Raw genomic sequence first — 19,356 nt, forward strand, 5'->3', positions numbered from 1 at the left:
TGTCTGTCTAGTCATGGTGGCTAACAGTTGTCCTGCTCGGTACCATGTTTTCAGTTTTCCAAAATATTTCCTTCCCAGCAAATTATTTATCTCTTTAAAAACTTATATACAACAAACAACATGTCCAGCTTTTAAGAATGATCTTCACAATAACATGAGGGGCTGAAAACAAGTACAGGCAACATATTAAAATTGCTCTGAAGAAATGTTAGCAATTTTAAAATGGCCCTGCATCTAAAATGTGGTGTTTTTACACAGTGGTTAAGGAATTTACTCCCAGTGGGTTCCTCTCACTAAACTTCAGGGGGTGTGTCTCCATTTCCGTTGTGAATTATGCAAACTTCAGCAGATGGTAGTAATTTACAGAAACCTACTCTTTGTGTTAAAGGCAGAGGTTACACTGCATTGGTATTTTTGTGTTAAAAGCCACAAGTGGAGATGAATGCTCAAATCCTTTAACACTTTAATATGACGGCTATGGGTTCATGGTCATGGAAAAAAAAATAATGTTAGTTTATTATTTAAGATAGAAGATGGTGTTAGGCTTAAAATTGAAACACAGTTTGTATGTACAAGTGTGCTTTGGTTAATATTAGTTTTAGTATTTGGTAAACGGGTGTAACAAGGCACTTAACACTTCTAAGGTTAAGGGTTACAATGTGAATGAGGCCACCCTGGCTACAAATTAATGCAGATGCAACGTATATCTATTAATTTACTATAAAACAGCTAAGTGTTGTTTTTATGCCTTCTACTCTATGAGGCCATGAATCCCCAGGGTTTGTTTCCCCCCTTGTACAAGCATGTGGAGTGTTATGTAGAGCGATGTGTAGCACAGAAAGCATTCCCCTGTAGTTTACTGTGGGCTTGGCTGGGTATGGCAGATGTCTGCAACATTGCTCTGCTCCGAGTTGAGGGCTCCATTTCAAAGGCCTGTTTACTGGCAAGCCTTAATAGGAAGTGATCTTAAAGTGTTCCTTTAAACATGTTGGAAGCTAATGGTTTAATTTGCTCTGGGTATTGCTCTGTCTAATGAGATTTACATGCATACACTCACAAATGCACCACTCAAACACTCATCTTTTGGAAAGAGAGATATAATTTTCTCTGTTCATTTATAATGCTGCATGTCTTTTAATTTGTCACAGCGCTGATTTGCTTTTTTTCCCCCGTTGCTGCATCCAACTTGATTTTTCTTATGATAGCAATGGTGCCTTTCTGATTACGTGTGTGCCTGTGTAGCTAACATGCTGGTATAATGTGTGTTTATGACTATGTGTTGTGCGCACAACATGTATGTACATATATATTTTTAGATACTTGTACAGTATGCATGTGTGAAGTGCTCATTACTGTATGTGTTTAAATATATTAATGCCCAATCACAAAACACTGCTTGCCCCTACCACTGATCCCTTATCCCGCTGTTTTGCACATTCATGTCAAGGGTTAGGGTGTCCCAATTCTTGGTGGGATAGAGGGGTACGGTGAAGTGTTAGGGCTCATTTACACCCCCTTTACTAGCAAAAATAGATGTGTCAGTTTCAAACATTGTAAACGTCACACTATAAACGTGCCGTCATACTTCCATGTATCCTTTATGATGGCATGGACACAGCCAGTAGATACCACTGATGGGCTGAATCAAAATTTTCATACAACAACAAACAAGGTGATGGTGGAGGAGGTTGTAATATTGTAGAGTACCTTTGAACAGAGGCAGCTTTGTAGATGGCGGTGGTCTGTGCAGCCATTATAAACATCTTGACATGTGGATAGAGTTCTTTTCACCATATTACTGATTCATTCCATTCCGCCATTATTTAAAATTTCTTCATCATCTCCTACAGTCGTATCTTGCTTGAACCACGCAACACTGCCTCCATAATTTTGTTGGTACTACTCCGTTTCATCCGTATCCTCAAGCTTTCAGAAAACCTGCACAAATAGAGAGTTGGGACAGAAGTCTCTGCATAAACGCTTATTTGTCCATATTTGTGCACGTTTTCTGAAAGCTCATGAATATGGATGAAATGGAGCAGTACCACTGGAGATCATAGAGGAAGTAGTGTAGCTCAAGCTAGATATGACCATAGGAGGTAATGAAGAAATTTAAATAATGGTGGAAGGGTACTAATGTAGTGAAAATAGCTGAAAGAATTTTCTTTCCACATGTCGGGATCAATACAACAACTGCAACTGTGATATTACCATTATTTCCATAGTTGCGTCTTTTTTAGTTTGCATACATGCCATCTATGGCTATTGATGACATATCAGGGTCTTGAAAGGTTGTCCCATTTCGTATGGAAAGTTGGAAAATAAGAAATGCGATTGGGCCTAAATATTGGCAACATACAAGAGTTTACATTAGATATAGACGAATTCGGCGAGCGATTTGTGTATGCCACCATCTTGCAGCGGCGCCATTACTGCGGTGACATGTGTCAGTCATCAATTCATTATGCTGTCATTGTGTTTTTACTCTCTACAATGATAGCATCATGAATAGCTGGATTGATGATGTTAGACAGTGGCCTCCGGTAACTGATGAAGGTATCTTAAATGAGTACCGATATGGGTAAGTTCAGGGTGAGTGGGACAGTTTTCGGTTTTCTGCATTGTGTGAGATTTCTGGCTATGGATTTCAAAAAATAACCCAACATATGATGCATTTCTGTAATGCTGAAGATGTTACCTATCCATTTGAGGAGGAAAGAAGATCTGATTATATTCTATGGATGCATGGCATACCCTTTTTTGTGAACTGACTGAATTCGTTTTTGTGTGTGAGATTTGAGTGAGTGGGACAGGACATTTGGGTGAGTGGGACAACACATCTGATCACTGATTTAGCCTGTTACCTTTATTGAACATGCCTAAAAACACAAATTCGTGGATACATGTATCCGAATTCAGGTCAAAATTTCATAGAACATGGTAAATTATAAAAACACATGTAACAGAAGTACAACATTTTTTCAGGTCAAAATTTCATTTAACACGTTACTCTGTGAAAACAAATGCCAACAAACAAAAACAAATCAGTCTGGGTACAGGCAATCCCTGCAGGTGAAGGTGTCTGAACTTTCAATTATCCCATTGTCCTCTCCGCAGGACTCATGGAACCAATGCTTGTGAGTGTGTGTCTGTGTGTTTGTGTGTGCATGCGTGCAGTTTGTATTGGCTGGTGTGTGTGTGTGTGTGTGTGTGTGTGTGTGTGTGTGTTCCTCTATATATCCTATCATCAACAATAGGCTTGAAGAGTTGGGGACAATCTGCAAATTAGATCCTGGGAAATAATCTGTTATCATGCATCCCTAGTAGGCTGGGTACACTTGCTGTTTATGCTAGCTGTTTTGCTAGCTAGGTAGTCGGGCTAGCAGTAAAATTGAGGTGCTCCATCAACAATTGTGTGGTAGATTTTGGGTCTGCACACACAAGAAGGTTAGGAACTATTAATCTGGAACATATATAATGATTCCCTATGGCAGGATTGATCATTTTTATTCATTAAGAGTGCCTTTTGGTGCTGTCCCACTCGCCCAAAACCATGTTGTGTTTGGGTGGGTGGGACAAAATAAAAATAGCCTAATTCCATAAATGTAAACATAATCTTAACATTTTTTTCTGATTTTATTGTAGAAGTGCATCAAATTCATGTTTCCAGCAAATATTTCTGCAGTATCTTGGCAACATTTTTATAACCTTATGATCATAACAATCAAAATCTTATGCCATTTTCCTCACCTTGGGTTATGCAGGATCAACTTCCTGATTGATGTTGGCCCCGCCCCCACATGTGACATCACACCAATGAGTGTAAGCAACTCTGATAATGTGGTTTCACAGCAAGGCTCAGCAGAAAAAAGTTTTTATTTTCAATGACCAGGGGAGAAAATACAGCCAATTTACTTATACTGTCCCACCCACCCAAGACATAAAAATAACCCAATTCCATAAATATAAACATAATCGTAACATTCTTTTTTTTCTGATTTTATTGTAGAAGTGCATCAAATTCATGTTTCCAGCAAATATTTCTGCAATATCCTGGCTAAAATATTTTTTATAACCTTGTGATCATAACAATCAAAATCATTTTCCTCACCTTGGGTTATGCAGGGTCAACTTCCTGTTTGATGTTGGCCCCGCCCCCACATGTGACATCACACCAATGAGTGTAAGCAACTCTGATAATGTGGTTTCACAGCAAGGCTCAGCAGAAAAAAGTTTTTATTTTCAATGACCAGGGGAGAAAATACAGCCAATTTACTTATACTGTCCCACCCAACCTGATGTCCCACTCACCCTGAATTAACCCTAGAAATTAATCATTTGTTTGAGCGATAAGCACGAAAGATTAGAGTAATAGGGAGATAGCATACGTTAGCATACATTACGTGTGCTGCGTGACATTTAATCATTATGCACAGGCTACGTGACCATCACATCATATTGAAGGCTATCAATATTGATCACCTTCAATATGATGTGATGGTCGTCTAAAAGGCGGTGTATAATTTGCCCGACCATCCGGAGCTCAGGTAATTTTGACCCTCAATCAGAGACCTGTAATTCTTGATTCTTGGTATTCTTGAATACCTAAAACAAAACACAAACACATGTTGTTGTTGTTTTTAGTCATGTAGCCTGTCCATAATGATTAAATGTCACGCTGCTAGCTTGCTAACGTCAGCACACATAACGTATGCTAACGTTATATTACACAGTGTTTAATGATACAGTCTATTATCTCCCTATTACTCTAATCTTTCCTGCTTATCGTTCAAACAAATGGTTAATTTCTAAATTAATATTGGTACTCATTTAAGATACCTTCATCAGTTACCGGAGGCCACTGTCTAACATCATCAATCCAGCTATTCATGATGTTGTCATTGTAGAGAGTAAGTTCACAATGACAGTATAATGAACTGATGACTGACACATGTCACCGCAGCAATGGCGCCGCCGCAAGATGGCGGCATACACAAATCGCTCACCGAATTCGTCTATTGTGTAGCTCTTAGCTTCATGTTAGTGTGTTGGCAGGCCTTCATTTGCTTTAGCACCAGCAAATGAGTGTGTGTGTGTGTGTGTGTGTGTGTGTGTGTGTGTGTGTGTGTTGCTGCATGCACACATACACACTACAGCAGAGCGAGGTGCAGGACTGAGCAGTGATGGATTGGGTCCCACAGGCCTCTGGTGTGTTCATTTCCAGAGTCCAAGCGGTGGCTTGGGTCATCCGAGGGATCAAAGGCTACGACTGGATCACAGCAGCATCCCTCCCTCTGGTCCAGGGACTTAAACCCCTCCACCCCACCTCTCTGGATGAAGACAAATAGAAAGTTATGTTCTCCTGTTTGACAGCTTCTTCATTTACCTCTCTCTGATGGAATATGCCCTCCTGTACACTTTGCCAGAGGCAAGATATTTCTCTGTCATTTCAATTCTGATTTGTTGCTCATGTTATCACAGTGATTTCACATCAAATTCTCCTCAGAGACTTAACAATATCTGGTTGCTGTGAATCTGGACCCTGTTACGAATTTCCCTTTATCTTACTCCTTACCTTAGCATGTAAGCTACCTTATTTGAAACACTATGCTGAGCACTAACTTAGTGTGACAAAAAATGGCAGGGAGGCTGACTCGTGTGCTGTATCCAGTTCATATACATCCATGGATTACACCATTTGTCTAGAAATTAAAGATCATTTAATTAAAAAAAGGAAAAAAAAAATAAAAAATAAGCAAACAAACAAAAAATGCTGTTTATAATAAAATTTTATGAACTGGATCAAGGCCTCTTTCAGTTGCTAGAAAGGGACTGGGCTACAGCATGTAAATGGCATATGAAATGCTGAACTTTAGTCCTCCTGAACATACATACAGACTGTAGGAAATAGCAAAATTAGTTTTAGGACCTTGCTGCTCATTGGTAGGTTGTTTTCCTTGACAAGGTACAAACTTACCTAGATAAAAGTCTATCACTTTCCTAAAGAAAGGAACCAGTGCAAAGTGTGTATTGCAGCAGTCAAACAACGAAACTGGACATTGTCGGGAAACTCCACGCGCTGGGGGCCTAATCCATTACTGGTCAGTTATGCAAATTTTTGGAGAATGAAAATGACAAGACAAACAAACAGCACACACAAATACAAATATACTTCTCTCCCCCTGTAGACTGTTGGCTAGCAATCATTAGCTCGAATCATCTTATACCCCTTTCTACCAACGCAGGTTTTTTAACCACAAGTAAATTCGCTATAAATGGGTTACACACTCCTTTCCAATTGCCAGTAGACCAGAGCAGCAGACATGTATGCCTTTCTGTATGTCGTTTTTTTTTTCTTTGGTGTGTAAAGTTCGATGTCACTGACAGGCAGAAAAAAACGGTTAGACAACTGAGGCCTATACAAACTTAATAGTGGTTCTTTTTATCTACCTATTACTTACTCTGTCTCTCTTTCAAACTCACTGCAATTTGGGTCAATGTTTGAGTGCTGCTTGGAGATGGATGGTATTTTGTGGTGGTGCATCACTGCATCTTGGTAAGGGGGCTAAAAATATGGCATTCATCTGGGCTTTATATTATTTCAATCATTGCTAATCAGAGCTGGAGCTGATAAATACCCGTGACAACTGCAGAGTCACCTGACCAGGTTGTGAATGTCGATTGTCACCTTACCCATTACATAAAATGCCAGATGTTAGCGGGTGTTGGTGGGGTTTTTTTGTGCAGTGAAAAGGGGCTTCAGTTACTGGTAATGAAAGATAGACCCTGGAATTTCCTGACAGTCACTTATTTCGTTTATTAATATGTCTTTTATTTCTGACATCAAGTTTATACCTTATCGAAAGGAAAAACCTACCATTGAGCTGCAAGGTCCTAAAACTAAAACGCCATTTCCCACAGTGTGTATTTCAGTTCAGAAGGACTTAACCTGGGTCTTTCATATGTCGTTTACATGCAGTAGTGGCTGAACCGGAAGTCTAAGAGGAACAACAATGTTGTTTCCTAGCAACAGAAAAATGCCTTGATAAACAAGGAATGCTGCCATCCCAAAGGTGACAATATATAGATGTAACAACAAAAAACAAAACTTTACATAAAAAACAAAACACAAAAAGATCCTTTAATCGCATATTTAGGCTCCTACAATGCTGACTTAATGCTAATTATCACTCAAGTCACAGATGACTTTTTGTACTAATTTTGTATCCCTAAAGAGGTGAGTTCACTGTTATTGTGTCCATCCTCAGTCATTTTCAAGATAGAATTTCCACTCTATTTGTTAGATGTGATCTAAAACAATAATACTAAATTCTGTGGAAATACATAAATGAGGGTTAGAATATAGCCACTTCTTCTGGTGTATGCTAAACGATAAGGTTAACGAGCCAATGGACCACCCTCCTAAGCATGTCCAATTTGATATTTTCAGTTGTACATTTAATTAGAGAACTATAGGACTCAACAGTCCTTCTCAGGAACTTTCCTATCAGTCCCTTGATTTTTCTCACTCTGGTTCCCATCTTACCAAGTGGAGTACGAGCAGGGTTAGATACTGGGGATAAGCTCTTCTGGGTAAAACTCCATGAAATGGAGCAATGGGATTATAAGGTCCATGCACAAGTCTCAAGCGATCCTCTCTCTAACAGACTGCCCTTATTCATGTCTGCTTTTCATCTCTTCATGCTATCTCTTATTTTTCTCCTAAACCCTTTGCTGTAGATTATTGCTTCTCAGCAGAGACCCCAACCCTGATGAATAGGCAGAACACTGGCAGAATGTCTCACCTATACAGGCATGACAGGTCACAAACAGATCATGTTATGTTGTGATTGTAAAAGAATACTTCAGCAGCAAAATGACCATCTACATATCAATTATTCACTTGAATTCCTTTAGTAAACATTTACAGTAAACATCGTTTTTTTCCCATGCCTCCATGGTGAACAGAGAATTCATAAATGCCAATGTTCTTCATGAATATAAGTCATTGGTAACCATGTTTAACAAAAGCAAAACTCTAATAAAAAAACATCCGTTTTCAATCCCTCACACAACTCATGCGGTATAATCCAAATCTCCTTGTTCCACTGTTCCACTTCCACTTGCTTCCCAAACGCATGCATTTTTGCTAAAAAAAAACAACATTACAATATAAAACACATCCACCTATGAGTAATACACCCCATGCATGCCTGAGCACACGCGTGCCTATGAGCTCCGCTTAAGAGTTGAAATGCATGCGTGTGCCCAGGCATGCTGCTCAGCTGTGCATGAGACAGGTGTCCCTGATGTGTTTCCAATCATAATGTTTTAGTGTAAATGCATGTGTTTGGTAGGTAGTGAGCATACCACTGCATAAATGAGACTGGATCATACGGTACGAGTTGTGCGAGAGTATGTGAACAGATGTTTTGATATAATTTTACTGCTTTTAAACAGGGACCCTGTTTACTTACATTAATGAAAAATATTCACATTTTTTTGGATTCTTTGTTCACTGTGGTGACATGCTGGACAAACAAGGTTTCCTTCAAGAATTCAAGGTAACACATTGTAAATAACTGATGGTTGTTTTGCAGGTGAGGTATAAGGTTCAAGGTTGCACAATGACCCAAGCCAAACATCTTAGTCTTAATGTGAATCAAAAAGTCATATCCATCTGATGAAGACAATCTGCAATCAAAAAGATAAAGATCATACACATTTGGTGCACATTACTGTTACAATCCCTATAGCATGCATGGTTAACAGAAAAGCTAAAAAAACAAACAAAGCCAAAACAAAACAAACAAACAAAAAAAAACTGCAGGGTTACTGTAGGTCAGCGCGTTCACAATGGTATGCATGATATCCTGCAGCAGTTAAGTGGTTGTATTCATAATTAATTAATTAAGCTCAGCAGGGCCATGATCCTTGAAGAGTGATTAAGTTGCAACATTGACACCACTTTTAACTATTAGTGATGCAACAATGAAGAACACATTTAAAAAGAAAGCTTTGTCAAAGTGCTCTCATCTTGTTTAGTAGTGACTTGTGTGGTTCTTTGCAAGTTTGGTTCAATCTGAGTGGAATGTTTTTTCATTGCTGACTTTTTAAAAGAAAACCAACTTTCTGGTAGATGTGACTGTATGTATATGTAATGCCGTTTTACATTTTTTCATGCTTCTCCACCAAATGAGGCTGCTTCCCAAAGATGATTAAGAACCTCTCAAGAACTGCTGAAGCCCAGATGTGTTTTAAATGTGTGATTAGACAATTAATAGCTCTGCTGCAGGTTTTATAATCAATATTTTAGATCTAGTAAGAGAATTGGATACTATTTTCCAAGATGGCATCCTATTCAATCCAGTGAAAGTTGCTCACTCAAAGGCCTCTAGTTTCCCGGCACAGTGCAGGATGTCGCAAGGTGGCGAACCCCGCACAGAGCTAGTTCGAGCAGCGCAACCCGAGGCGTGCTCAGTTTGGTAGTTTGGCGAGGTGCGCTGAGATGTGTGTGGCGGCACAGCAGGGGGAGGTGTCGACAGATCCAGCTTGGCGCAGTGACAGTTTCGTGCCAAAAGGCCTTGCCAAAGGTGCGCTAAAAGCTCGCCAGCTGAAACCACGTCCACTGTCAGCGCAGGCGGAGCGCAGCCGGAGCGCAGCCGGTGTAGACAGTGCGCACACGTCACCAAAACCTCACAGGCAGGTTCCCAGAATATCAGGCACATTAACGGTGCAATAAATACCCACAAAACCACTATTCAATGCAACTATCTGCAATCAGCACATAAATGTATCTCTATATCGACTGTCCCGTCACATCTGATGTCAGATCAAAGGGGATTGGCACCATTTGGCACGTTTGGCACGCGTAATGGAAACCCAACCTGATTTTATTAACACAGCTGCAAACTAATGAGTTCACATCCCTCTCAGCCAACCACAAACAGCCACAGCATCAGATAGGGAGTATATATTCAGCATCTGTCATCTTAGAAAAGTCAAAAGAAAAGAAACAGAGTGAGACTGCGAGAGAGAAAAAGAGAGCGCGCATGCACAAGAGAAACGTAACATTGATTTACAATTGTGGTGACCTCCTCCCAGGCTACCTTTGCATCATCAGCCCGTGGAGGTCTGCTCACAGTTCCGTAAATTCGGACACTGCGAGCTTGGACCTCCTGGACCAAAACATCAGTTTCCTCCTGGGAGAAGTTTGGCTGTCTGACGCTGCTACTCTCTTCTGCCATGGCGAATTGAGTAAACTTTCATTATGCCTTCACGTGGCGCATTTAAGGGTGAGGAGAGGGGCTCATTTGATTGGTGTGATGTGAATCCGAGGTGGGAAAGAGGAGTAGCTGCGCCAGCGCGCACGGTGTGACAAACTTGCAAAATCCGCCTGGCCACAGCCAGTTGGTGAAGTGCAGGTGCGCTGCACTTCCACCTCGCCCAGTCTGCGAAACTAGAGGCCAGAGTGTTTGAGGCTTGTGCTTTTTGTTGGCCCATAGAGCATTAACACTGAAATACTTCTCTGGCTGAGCCAACTAACATTCTGCTGGCTCCCCGTACACATTAATGTCATGAAGATAACGTCATAAGTTCATCAGTGTTGTGTGTGTAGAGGAAATGGGCCAGTGTACAATAGAATAGAATAGAGTTTTATTGCCATTTGCACAAGTACATCACAGTACAGGTACATTGGAATTCTTGTGCGTTTCTCCGAGCACCAGTTAAAAACAAAAGACACAAAGGTCAGTAAAGAAAACACAGTAAATCACATAACAATCAAGTACCAAAAGCTAGTAAATAATAGTAATAATACAGTGAATAAATAAAAGGCACATTATGAATATTGCACATTATTGTTGTAAGGGGTTATTGCACAATGTCCTGATGTGATGTATATAGTGTGAAAAGGAGTTATTGCACATTTTCCTTATGTAGTGTGTATAGTGTGAAAAGAGTTATGAGGTTATGGTGTGAGATAACTTCTTCCCTCCCTAATGTCCTGTGCCACTAGTCTGGTAGTGGCTGGGAAGAAGCTCTTGTGAAAGCGAGCTGTGCGAGCACTGATGCTCCCTGGCCTGCGGTGTCTCAGGTTGTACCCCGAGTCCACCCACTGAATCAGGGCATGTGCTGGGTGGTGTCTGTCCCTCATAATGCTCTGCGCTTTCCTCCAGCACTGCTGTGTGTATATTGTCTCCATAGAAGGGAGACCGGAGCCAATAATCCTCTCTGCAGCTCTGATGACCCGTTGCATGGATTTCCTCTGGCGGAGGTGAGGATGCTCTCCACAAGTCCTCTGTATGCTTGGGTGAGGGGCTGGCGTCCAAGTCCGGCTTTCTTTAGCACTCTGATGAAATGCAGCCTCTGCTGAGCTTTTTTCACTGTGGTTACAGTGTGTTTGGCCCAGCTGAGGCTTTCTGTGATGTGCAGGCCTAAGAACTTGTAGCTATCAGTTTGCTCCACCATGGTCCCCTTGATGGTGAGTGGCTGCAGAGGGTGGGCTCGTCTCCTGAAGTCTATGATGAGTTCTTTTGTTTTGTCGACGTTGAGTACAAGATCGTTGTCCTCCCCGTAGACAGTGTGTGTCACATGGCCTGCACTTCCAATCTGTGAAGTCAAATATGTCTCACCTACTCAGTTTCACTCCAAAGTTGTCAAAAACCGACACTTGGTCAGTGACTTTCGGCGTCAGACACTGACAGAAACAGCCATCCTTTCATGTCAGCATGAGTTGGTTGGACAGTTCTAGCAAATCCAAATATTTATAAGTTTCAAAAGTTAATGTCATCTCAAAAAGTAAAGGTCTTGTCAAATTTGTTGAAACTTTTAAAGAAAATCTTGACTAGTTTCTCTTGATTTGCTTTGACTTGTATGTATGTACACAAATTCTGTTTTATTTATTTTGCTGTGCATTGGCTGCCGCCTGTCCTGATTTGTTAATGTTATTTTTTGTTGTTTGCCCCTTATATCCCGGGGAGGGGCCAAAAGGAATAAATGAAAATGAAAATGAAAAAATGATATGCAGCTGGTCGGCACCTGGCGGTGTCAGGGGGAGCGGGACATCAGTGAAAGTTAGAGAGAGCGGAAGTCCAAGTAGGGTCTGTGGGAGGGGTGGCGATGGGTCCAACAACCACCGACTTTTCCCCGGGTTGCCGATGCTTGCTTCCCATAAGACTGTAAAGCCAAACCCTGTTCTTTTTACCAAGACCCAGGGGCGATTCTAGGATCAGAGGTTTAGGGGTGCTGAGCACCCAGAGACCTGCCCGGTCGGGCAAGATAAATTTTACTGTTTTGTACATTTTAACTCAATTTCATTCCCACATTTGTGAAAGAAAAGTACAGCACTTTTTGGGAAAGTCTGTAGACTAAACCGTCAAATCTGATGAAGGTTATTTAAATGCTGAGCCACGGCAAAAGAGGAATGGATTGGAATCATAAAAGAAACACCCTAATTTCTGGGGGAAGATAACTCATTGTGATACAGCAGCTCCTCAGCATACTCATAAACAGTATGTATGTTTCTGGAGTAAACCAACCCCCTATAGTGAGTACCAAAAATACCAAAAATGGACCTTGGACTTATTTTTTGGGCTTTTATTTGAAATGCAATGCACAACATGTAACATTAACACATTGACAGTAATTGACTTTTTCAATGTTTGTCTCTGACTTTTTCCTTCTTGTCTGTATTATATAATACAAATACATAAATAAAAATACACGAAAAGTGCAGAAAAGTGCTTGAAATCTACAAAATAATAATAATAAATACACACAATAGGGGGCGGCACGGTGGTGTGGTGGTTAGTACTCTCGCCTCACAGCAAGAGGGTTGCCGGTTCGATCCCGGGCGGAGTTTGCATGTTCTCCCCGTGTCAGCGTGGGTTCTCTCCGGGCACTCCGGCTTCCTCCCACAGTCCAAAGACATGCAGATTAGGGACTAGGTTAATTGGTAACTCTAAATTGTCCATAGGAATGTGAGTGAATGAATGTGAGCGTGAATGGTTGTTTGTCTCTATGTGTCAGCCCTGCAATAGTCTGGCGACCTGTCCAGGGTGTACCCTGCCTCTCGCCCGATGTCAGCTGGGATAGGCTCCAGCCCCCCCCGCGACCCTCAAGAGGATGAAGCGATTAGAAGATGAATGAATGAATGACACACAATAGGAGTTATAATGTTAATGGGCATCCAGCCAGTTAGCTAGTCAGTAGCACCTTGGCTTTAATATTAACACATGCACATGACACAACAGCTAGCTTCTCTCATTCCAATTCAAACAGAGGACAGTGGTACTGACCACCTGTAACGTTTCGTAGCTAGCAGCTAGCTTTCGTAGCTGCTGCTGTATTTTTGTTGTTAAAATAATACGTTGCAACCAAGTACTGTATGGTTCTGACACTTTTCTAGCTTGTTAAAAAGGGACATACAGTAAAAAAAAAAATTTTAAAAAAAATCTCTCAAATTTTAGGGGTACTTCAGCACCCCCAAAAATGGGCTAGAATCGCCTATGCCAAGACCCAATCATGTGCTTTTATTGCCTAAACCCAACAATGTGCATGCATTGGCTGAATGTAATCACATGCATTTGTTGTTAAAGGGAAAAAAACCCACATCAATTTGTGGTGTTGTACGCACAATATGTAGTGCATTTATTTTGAAAGAGACTGTATGCAAACTGTACATTTCCTGTGAAAATTAAAGTGTATTAAAACAGACAATGCATGCAATATCTCGACATGGAAAATCCATGACCAAACACTGATATGTGACAAGGTCGGAGTGAGTATGTGTTCTGGAGGCTTGGTCAGCATACATGAGGTCTGATGTAAACAAAATGGGGAAAAAAGTAAAAAAAAAAATTGTTCAAGAGTTCAAGTGCTGTAAAGGTCTAGTGTGAAGGATTTAGAGGCATGCAGCAGTGAGGCTGCAGATTGCAACCAGCTGAAAATTCTCTATATGTGCCAAATATGTAGGAGAGCTATGGTGGCTAGGGTTGGGATCCGGATCCGGTTCTTTTTCGGAATCGGTTCCATCACATTTGGAGTAACGGTTCCTGCAAACGGTTCCTAGATTATAAAAAAAAAAAAAAAAACAGGTCCAGACTGTTGGCAGCTGTCTTTCATTTGGCCGTGTAAGTGACTGTGGTAATGCCACGTGCATCTCCATGAGTGAGTCGAGTGGACCCGCCCACTGATCTCAGATCAGCGCCAGTCGAGCAAGAGAGAAGATAAACATACGACAGAAGTCATCCAAAGCCTGGTTGTACTTTGAGAAATTCATACAAAATGGTGCAAGTGTATGAAGTGAAATCAGACAGTCATGAATATAAAGTAACATTAAAGTGTCATCTTATATATTCTCAGGGAGATTATACAAGCATTGCATTTGTGTTTATTATATACTTGTTTAAGTATAGCAAGTATAATGAATATAATGTAGGAATTGGTAAGAGGAATCGGTAAGGAATCGGACCGTTAAGAAGGAATCGGTAAGGAATCGGAATTGTTAAAATCCTAATGAGTCCCAACCCTAATGATGGCTGACATAAAAATGCAAATGGCCCTATTTGGAACAAATGTTTGGTTTGTCTGTTCTGGGCTATTGTAGAAACATGGCAGACTCTGTGGGTGACGACCTGCCCCATATGTCAGTATACGATTCTTAGTTTCAGTGTTAAATAAAAGCATTGGTATGAATATTATACTCAGATTTTGCCAATATAGCCACCTAAATCCTACACATTGGACCTTTAAACAAGAAAAATGCAGTAGAGCCAGACAGGGCCAAATGTTATGACTTTGAATTATTTTGCAATTGGTTGCACAATGTCCAAAGGATAATCTTGATGATAATGAGATGCCATAGGCAATGCACAGCAAGGCAGGGCAAGTTTAGTTATTCAGCACATTTCAGCAACAGTGCAATTTAAAGTGCTTTATATACAAAGTGCAAAAGAAAGACATTATTAAAGGACATTCAACCAAGAGAACAAATAAAAACAAGCTATGATAGAATAAGACAAGTATAAAATACAAGAATAAAAGTTACAGTGTGATGTAAGGAAATAATAATTATTTGATTTAATGAAAGGCAGCAACAAATGGAAAAGTCTTCAGCCCTAATTTAAAAGAAAAGAGATGCAGCAGACCTGCAGTTTTCGGGGACTTTGTTTTGGTTTTCAGCTCAACCCTCTCCAGTCCCACAGATGAAACTGACTTTAGCCTTGCTGCATGGGTGCTGACCAGCTCGGTCCCATTCCGAAGATGTCAAACACTGTGGCTATGTCAGTGATATCTGCATCAGACACAAACGCCAAAAGCCACCTTTTGTGGCGGTATGGTGCTGGGCGGTGTCAATTTCATGGTGTTTATTGAAACCGTCATGATGTTATGATAGACCACTGGTTGGTCAGATGGCACCTCTCACAACAGTGTGATACAGTACATGAATGGGCGGGGTCAACAACAAACACAGGAGGATACCTAGTGCGTAATATGTAGATGTGAATGACACTGATCAAGCAGGCATATGTGAGTTGGGATGAGAACGGGTTGTGCTGACACATGCATGTTGCAGTGCAGTGATTATTCAATATCTTGGAGTATATTTAACGATACCTTTTTATGTGACTCTTGTTACTGTTAATGTATAGGTAGAGTAGGCATAATTTACCCATTATTAGTTATTTCACTTGCTGCCTAATATACTTAATTAGATTTTTTTTTACAATGTGCATAAAACTGAACACTGCTTCTCCATGTTTAGTTTTCACTCCTGATACAGGAAGCAGACCTGTCCCGGATGACCTGAGAGCTCTGGATCGTTCAGAATGTAATCAGAAAAGTATTTTGTTAAAACAGTCAGTACTATAGAAACCAGTCATATTCTGAAATCAATGATTTGACAGACAGGAAGCCCGTGTGAAGACCTCAAAACTGGTGTGATGTGATCTTGGTCTTAGTGATAGCTTGAGCAACAACATTCTGAATCAGCTGCAGCAGTCTGATTGATCCCACCCAGTTTTCCAGTGGATCTGGTAATATGTGGAGGTTGACTGTGTTGACTGCAGCACTGAGATCCAGTCATACGAAAGATGAAATCCTAAGTGGAGACCTTTACCTCAGTGGGGGCAATGGCATTAATACTATTTACATAGTTCCATAGTTATCAAGAACACAACACAGTTCTTTAGTCACTCTTTCCTGGTAGTTGTTTATAAGGATGTCAAAATCACCAATAATAACTACAGATTCAAAGTCAATACAGATTATGAACAGCAGCTCATTGCAATCATCAAAATGGTTGCAAAGCATTTATATGACCTGTTGATATTTTTGGAACATCGTAGCTATTGAGCCACTTATTAAAAAAAGCAGAATTTCTATAACGACATGGGCAATCAATGCATAATGTAGAACAGAGAACACTATCCAGTGTAAGCACTAGTCAAAGTTTCTAAATTTGTAAGACAGTTGTTCGGATTACTGTTTACAACAAAAGACTCCACCATTGGTAACACTGAAACCTCAGCAGTCCATAATAATAGTTCATCATTGTACACTGAAGAAATGGGAAATGGTGGGTTGTTCAATTTACAAATGTGCATTTAGTGTTTACTACATAATTCATTTATGTTTCTCTCTATTCATGTTTGGATCATGTAGAATTTATTGAATCTTGGGGGATGTAAAGTCTACATGGCTGAACAATTTACACTTAGCTTTAATGCACCACTTCAATAAATACAGGCAATGCAGACTGGTGAGGCAACAGAGAGAGTCAATGTACAGTTTCAGTATTCCTAGGGCAACAGAATCAGTCCGCAGCTCTCTGCGTGGAGCACTGTAACAGCACAAAGGTGTGTTGCCGGCGAGAGGGGGCAGGCAGAAAGCGATGTCAGGAGAGCTGAGATTCCACTCTGGAGGAGGAACCCGCCTTCCTCCGAGGACAGTCCTTCCACATTGATGTCCTCCATAGACAGGGAGGATGAGGCCCAGGAGAGAGAAACCTCCCCTTCCCTGGCTGGTCCGAGTGTGAAAATCCGCGATGAGTTGGGGGTTTAGGACGTGGCGAGCCGAGACCCAAGACCTCCCTTCAGGACCGTATCCTTCCCAGTCCACCAGGTAATGGAGGCCCCTTCCCCAGCAGCAGAAGCATAGCGAATGGTGAACCGTGTAGGCGGGCCCCAGGTGTATGAGCTGAGGTAGTTACGGAGGGGTGACTGCAGGGACCAGAGGGTCCTCCCAGACAGGCTTTATCCTGGGGACATGGAACGTCAGGTGGATGCACATAGACCGGAGCTTTAATCTCACCGCCACCTGTTGATGACCCTCTGGATCTTGAAGGGTACAATGAACTTGGGAGCCAACTTCTTGAACTCCATTTGCAGAGAGGGGTCCTGGGTCGATAGCCACACCCTTTGTCTGGCCTGATAGGTGGGTGCCACTGAGAGGCGCCAATAGGCAGATGTGGAGTTGCGGTCTGCTGAGCAGAGGAGTGCAGCCTTGTTTCCAGGTCCGGTGGCCCGGAAGGATGAAGGCTTGGGCAGAGGGACAGGAGACCCCTTGCTCCTGTGCAGGGAAGAGCTAGGGCTAGAAGTCATAGGCACACTGGAATGGTGAGAGCCCAGTGGCAGAACTGGTCAAAGTGTTATGAGCGTATTCCACCCCCAGGATTTATTGGGACCAGGATGCAGGGTTCTGGGACACCATATACCACAGGGCGGACTCCATCTCCTGATTCTTGCGCTTGGATTGGGGGTGGAACTTGGACAGACTGACAGTAGCACCCAGTGGCGGGCAAAACTCTTTCCAGAAGATAGACAGGAACTGAGGACCCTGGTCGGAGCCCACATGGACAGGGATGCCATAGAGCCGGAACACATGTTGCAGGAGAAGCGAGGTGGTCTCTTTGGCCTGTGGCAGCTTGGGGAGAGGCACAATGTTAGCCATCTTGTTAAATCGGTCCACCACCACCAGAATAACCGTGTTACCATCTGATGGTGGTAGACTGGTGATGAGGTCCAGGGAGATGTGGAACCATGGGTGATGAAGAACAGGAAGGGGCTGAGGGAGGCCAGCTGGACCCTGATGCAAGGGCTTGTATTGGTTGCAGACAGGACAGGCACCTATGAACCCTTGTGTGTCCTCCTCCATGGTCGCCCACCAGAACTGCTGCTGCAGGACGTCTGGTTCTCTGGATGCCTAGATGGCACACAGCTTGGAGTAGTGAGCCCACTGGAGGACGTCGGACCGTAGCGCCTGGGGAACGCATGATGTGGTTGGTCCCTCGTTCCACAGTCTCCTCTTCTTCCTGGAACTGGCAGGAGAAAGCATCCAGCTCCACGGACCCTGGCTGGCAAGACAACATAATGTTGATCCGGGTGAAGAAGAGGGACCACAGAGCCTGACGGGAGTTGAACCTCTTGACAGTCCGGATATACTCAAGGTTTTTATGGTCAGTCCAAACCAAGAATGGCAGCTTGGTCCCCTCCAGCCTGGCGGATAGCCGCCAGGAGAAGAAGGTGCAGGGATGAAGTTGACTGCTAGAATTCACTGGAAAGGCACTGTGGAAGATGTCGGTGCGGAGCGGTGAGAGGAGCAGCCACCGTGCTGTAGCCCTGGATAAAAAGTTGGAGAAGCCCAGAAAGCGTTGCAGCTGTTTGCAGTAGGCAGAAAAAAGCCAAGAAGTGACGGCTGACACCCTCTCTGGATCCACTGCATGCTCCCCTTAGCCACGATGTATCCAAGGAAGGAGATGGATGGAGCATGAAACTGCATGAAACTCTGGAGTCCAATGTCAATGTTGTACTGTATTCTTTCACCAAATAAAAGTTATCTTTGTGAGATCTAATGTGTTTTTGTACTTATGCTTGTGACATAATGAGATTGCTTTGAAGTCACATAATACCTTTAAATAATATTATTATCAAATGTATTATGTATGTAATGATGTCATATTGGGCTGCACGGTGGTACAGTGGTTAGCACCGTTGCCTCACAGCAAGAGGGTTCCTGGTTCAAACCCAGGGTGGGGGTTTCAAACCCAGGGTGGGAGAACCCCTCTGTGAGGAGTTTGCACATTCTCCCCATGTTAGCATGGGTTTTCTCGCACACTCTGGCTCCCCTCCACAATCCAAAGACATGCAGGTTAGGTGTATTGGTGACTCTATGAATGTGAGCGTGAATGGTTGTCTGTCTCTATGTGTCAGCCCTGTGATAGTCTGGCAACCTGTCCAGGGTGTACCCTGCCTCTCGCCCAATGTCAGCTGGGATAGGCTCCAGCCCCCCCGCATCCCTCAAGAGGATAAGTTGTTATGAAAATGGATGGATGGATGTCTGTCTCTATGTGTTACC

General features: G+C 42.2%; 1 pseudogene across 1 annotated transcript in view; it reads left to right on the top strand.

Moving 5' to 3' along the window:
* LOC144464370 (uncharacterized) overlaps positions 1 to 19,356 on the top strand; it is a 529,688-nt pseudogene that overhangs the window by 253,373 nt on the left and 256,959 nt on the right. Inside the window, exon 8 of the transcript XR_013492097.1 lies at positions 12,076 to 12,096. The product of XR_013492097.1 is annotated as an uncharacterized LOC144464370 (transcript). The remainder of the gene's footprint in view (positions 1 to 12,075; positions 12,097 to 19,356) is intronic.

This window comes from Epinephelus lanceolatus, chromosome 9 (genome assembly GCF_041903045.1).
Source record: "Epinephelus lanceolatus isolate andai-2023 chromosome 9, ASM4190304v1, whole genome shotgun sequence".
Classification (NCBI taxonomy): Eukaryota; Metazoa; Chordata; class Actinopteri; order Perciformes; family Serranidae; genus Epinephelus; species Epinephelus lanceolatus.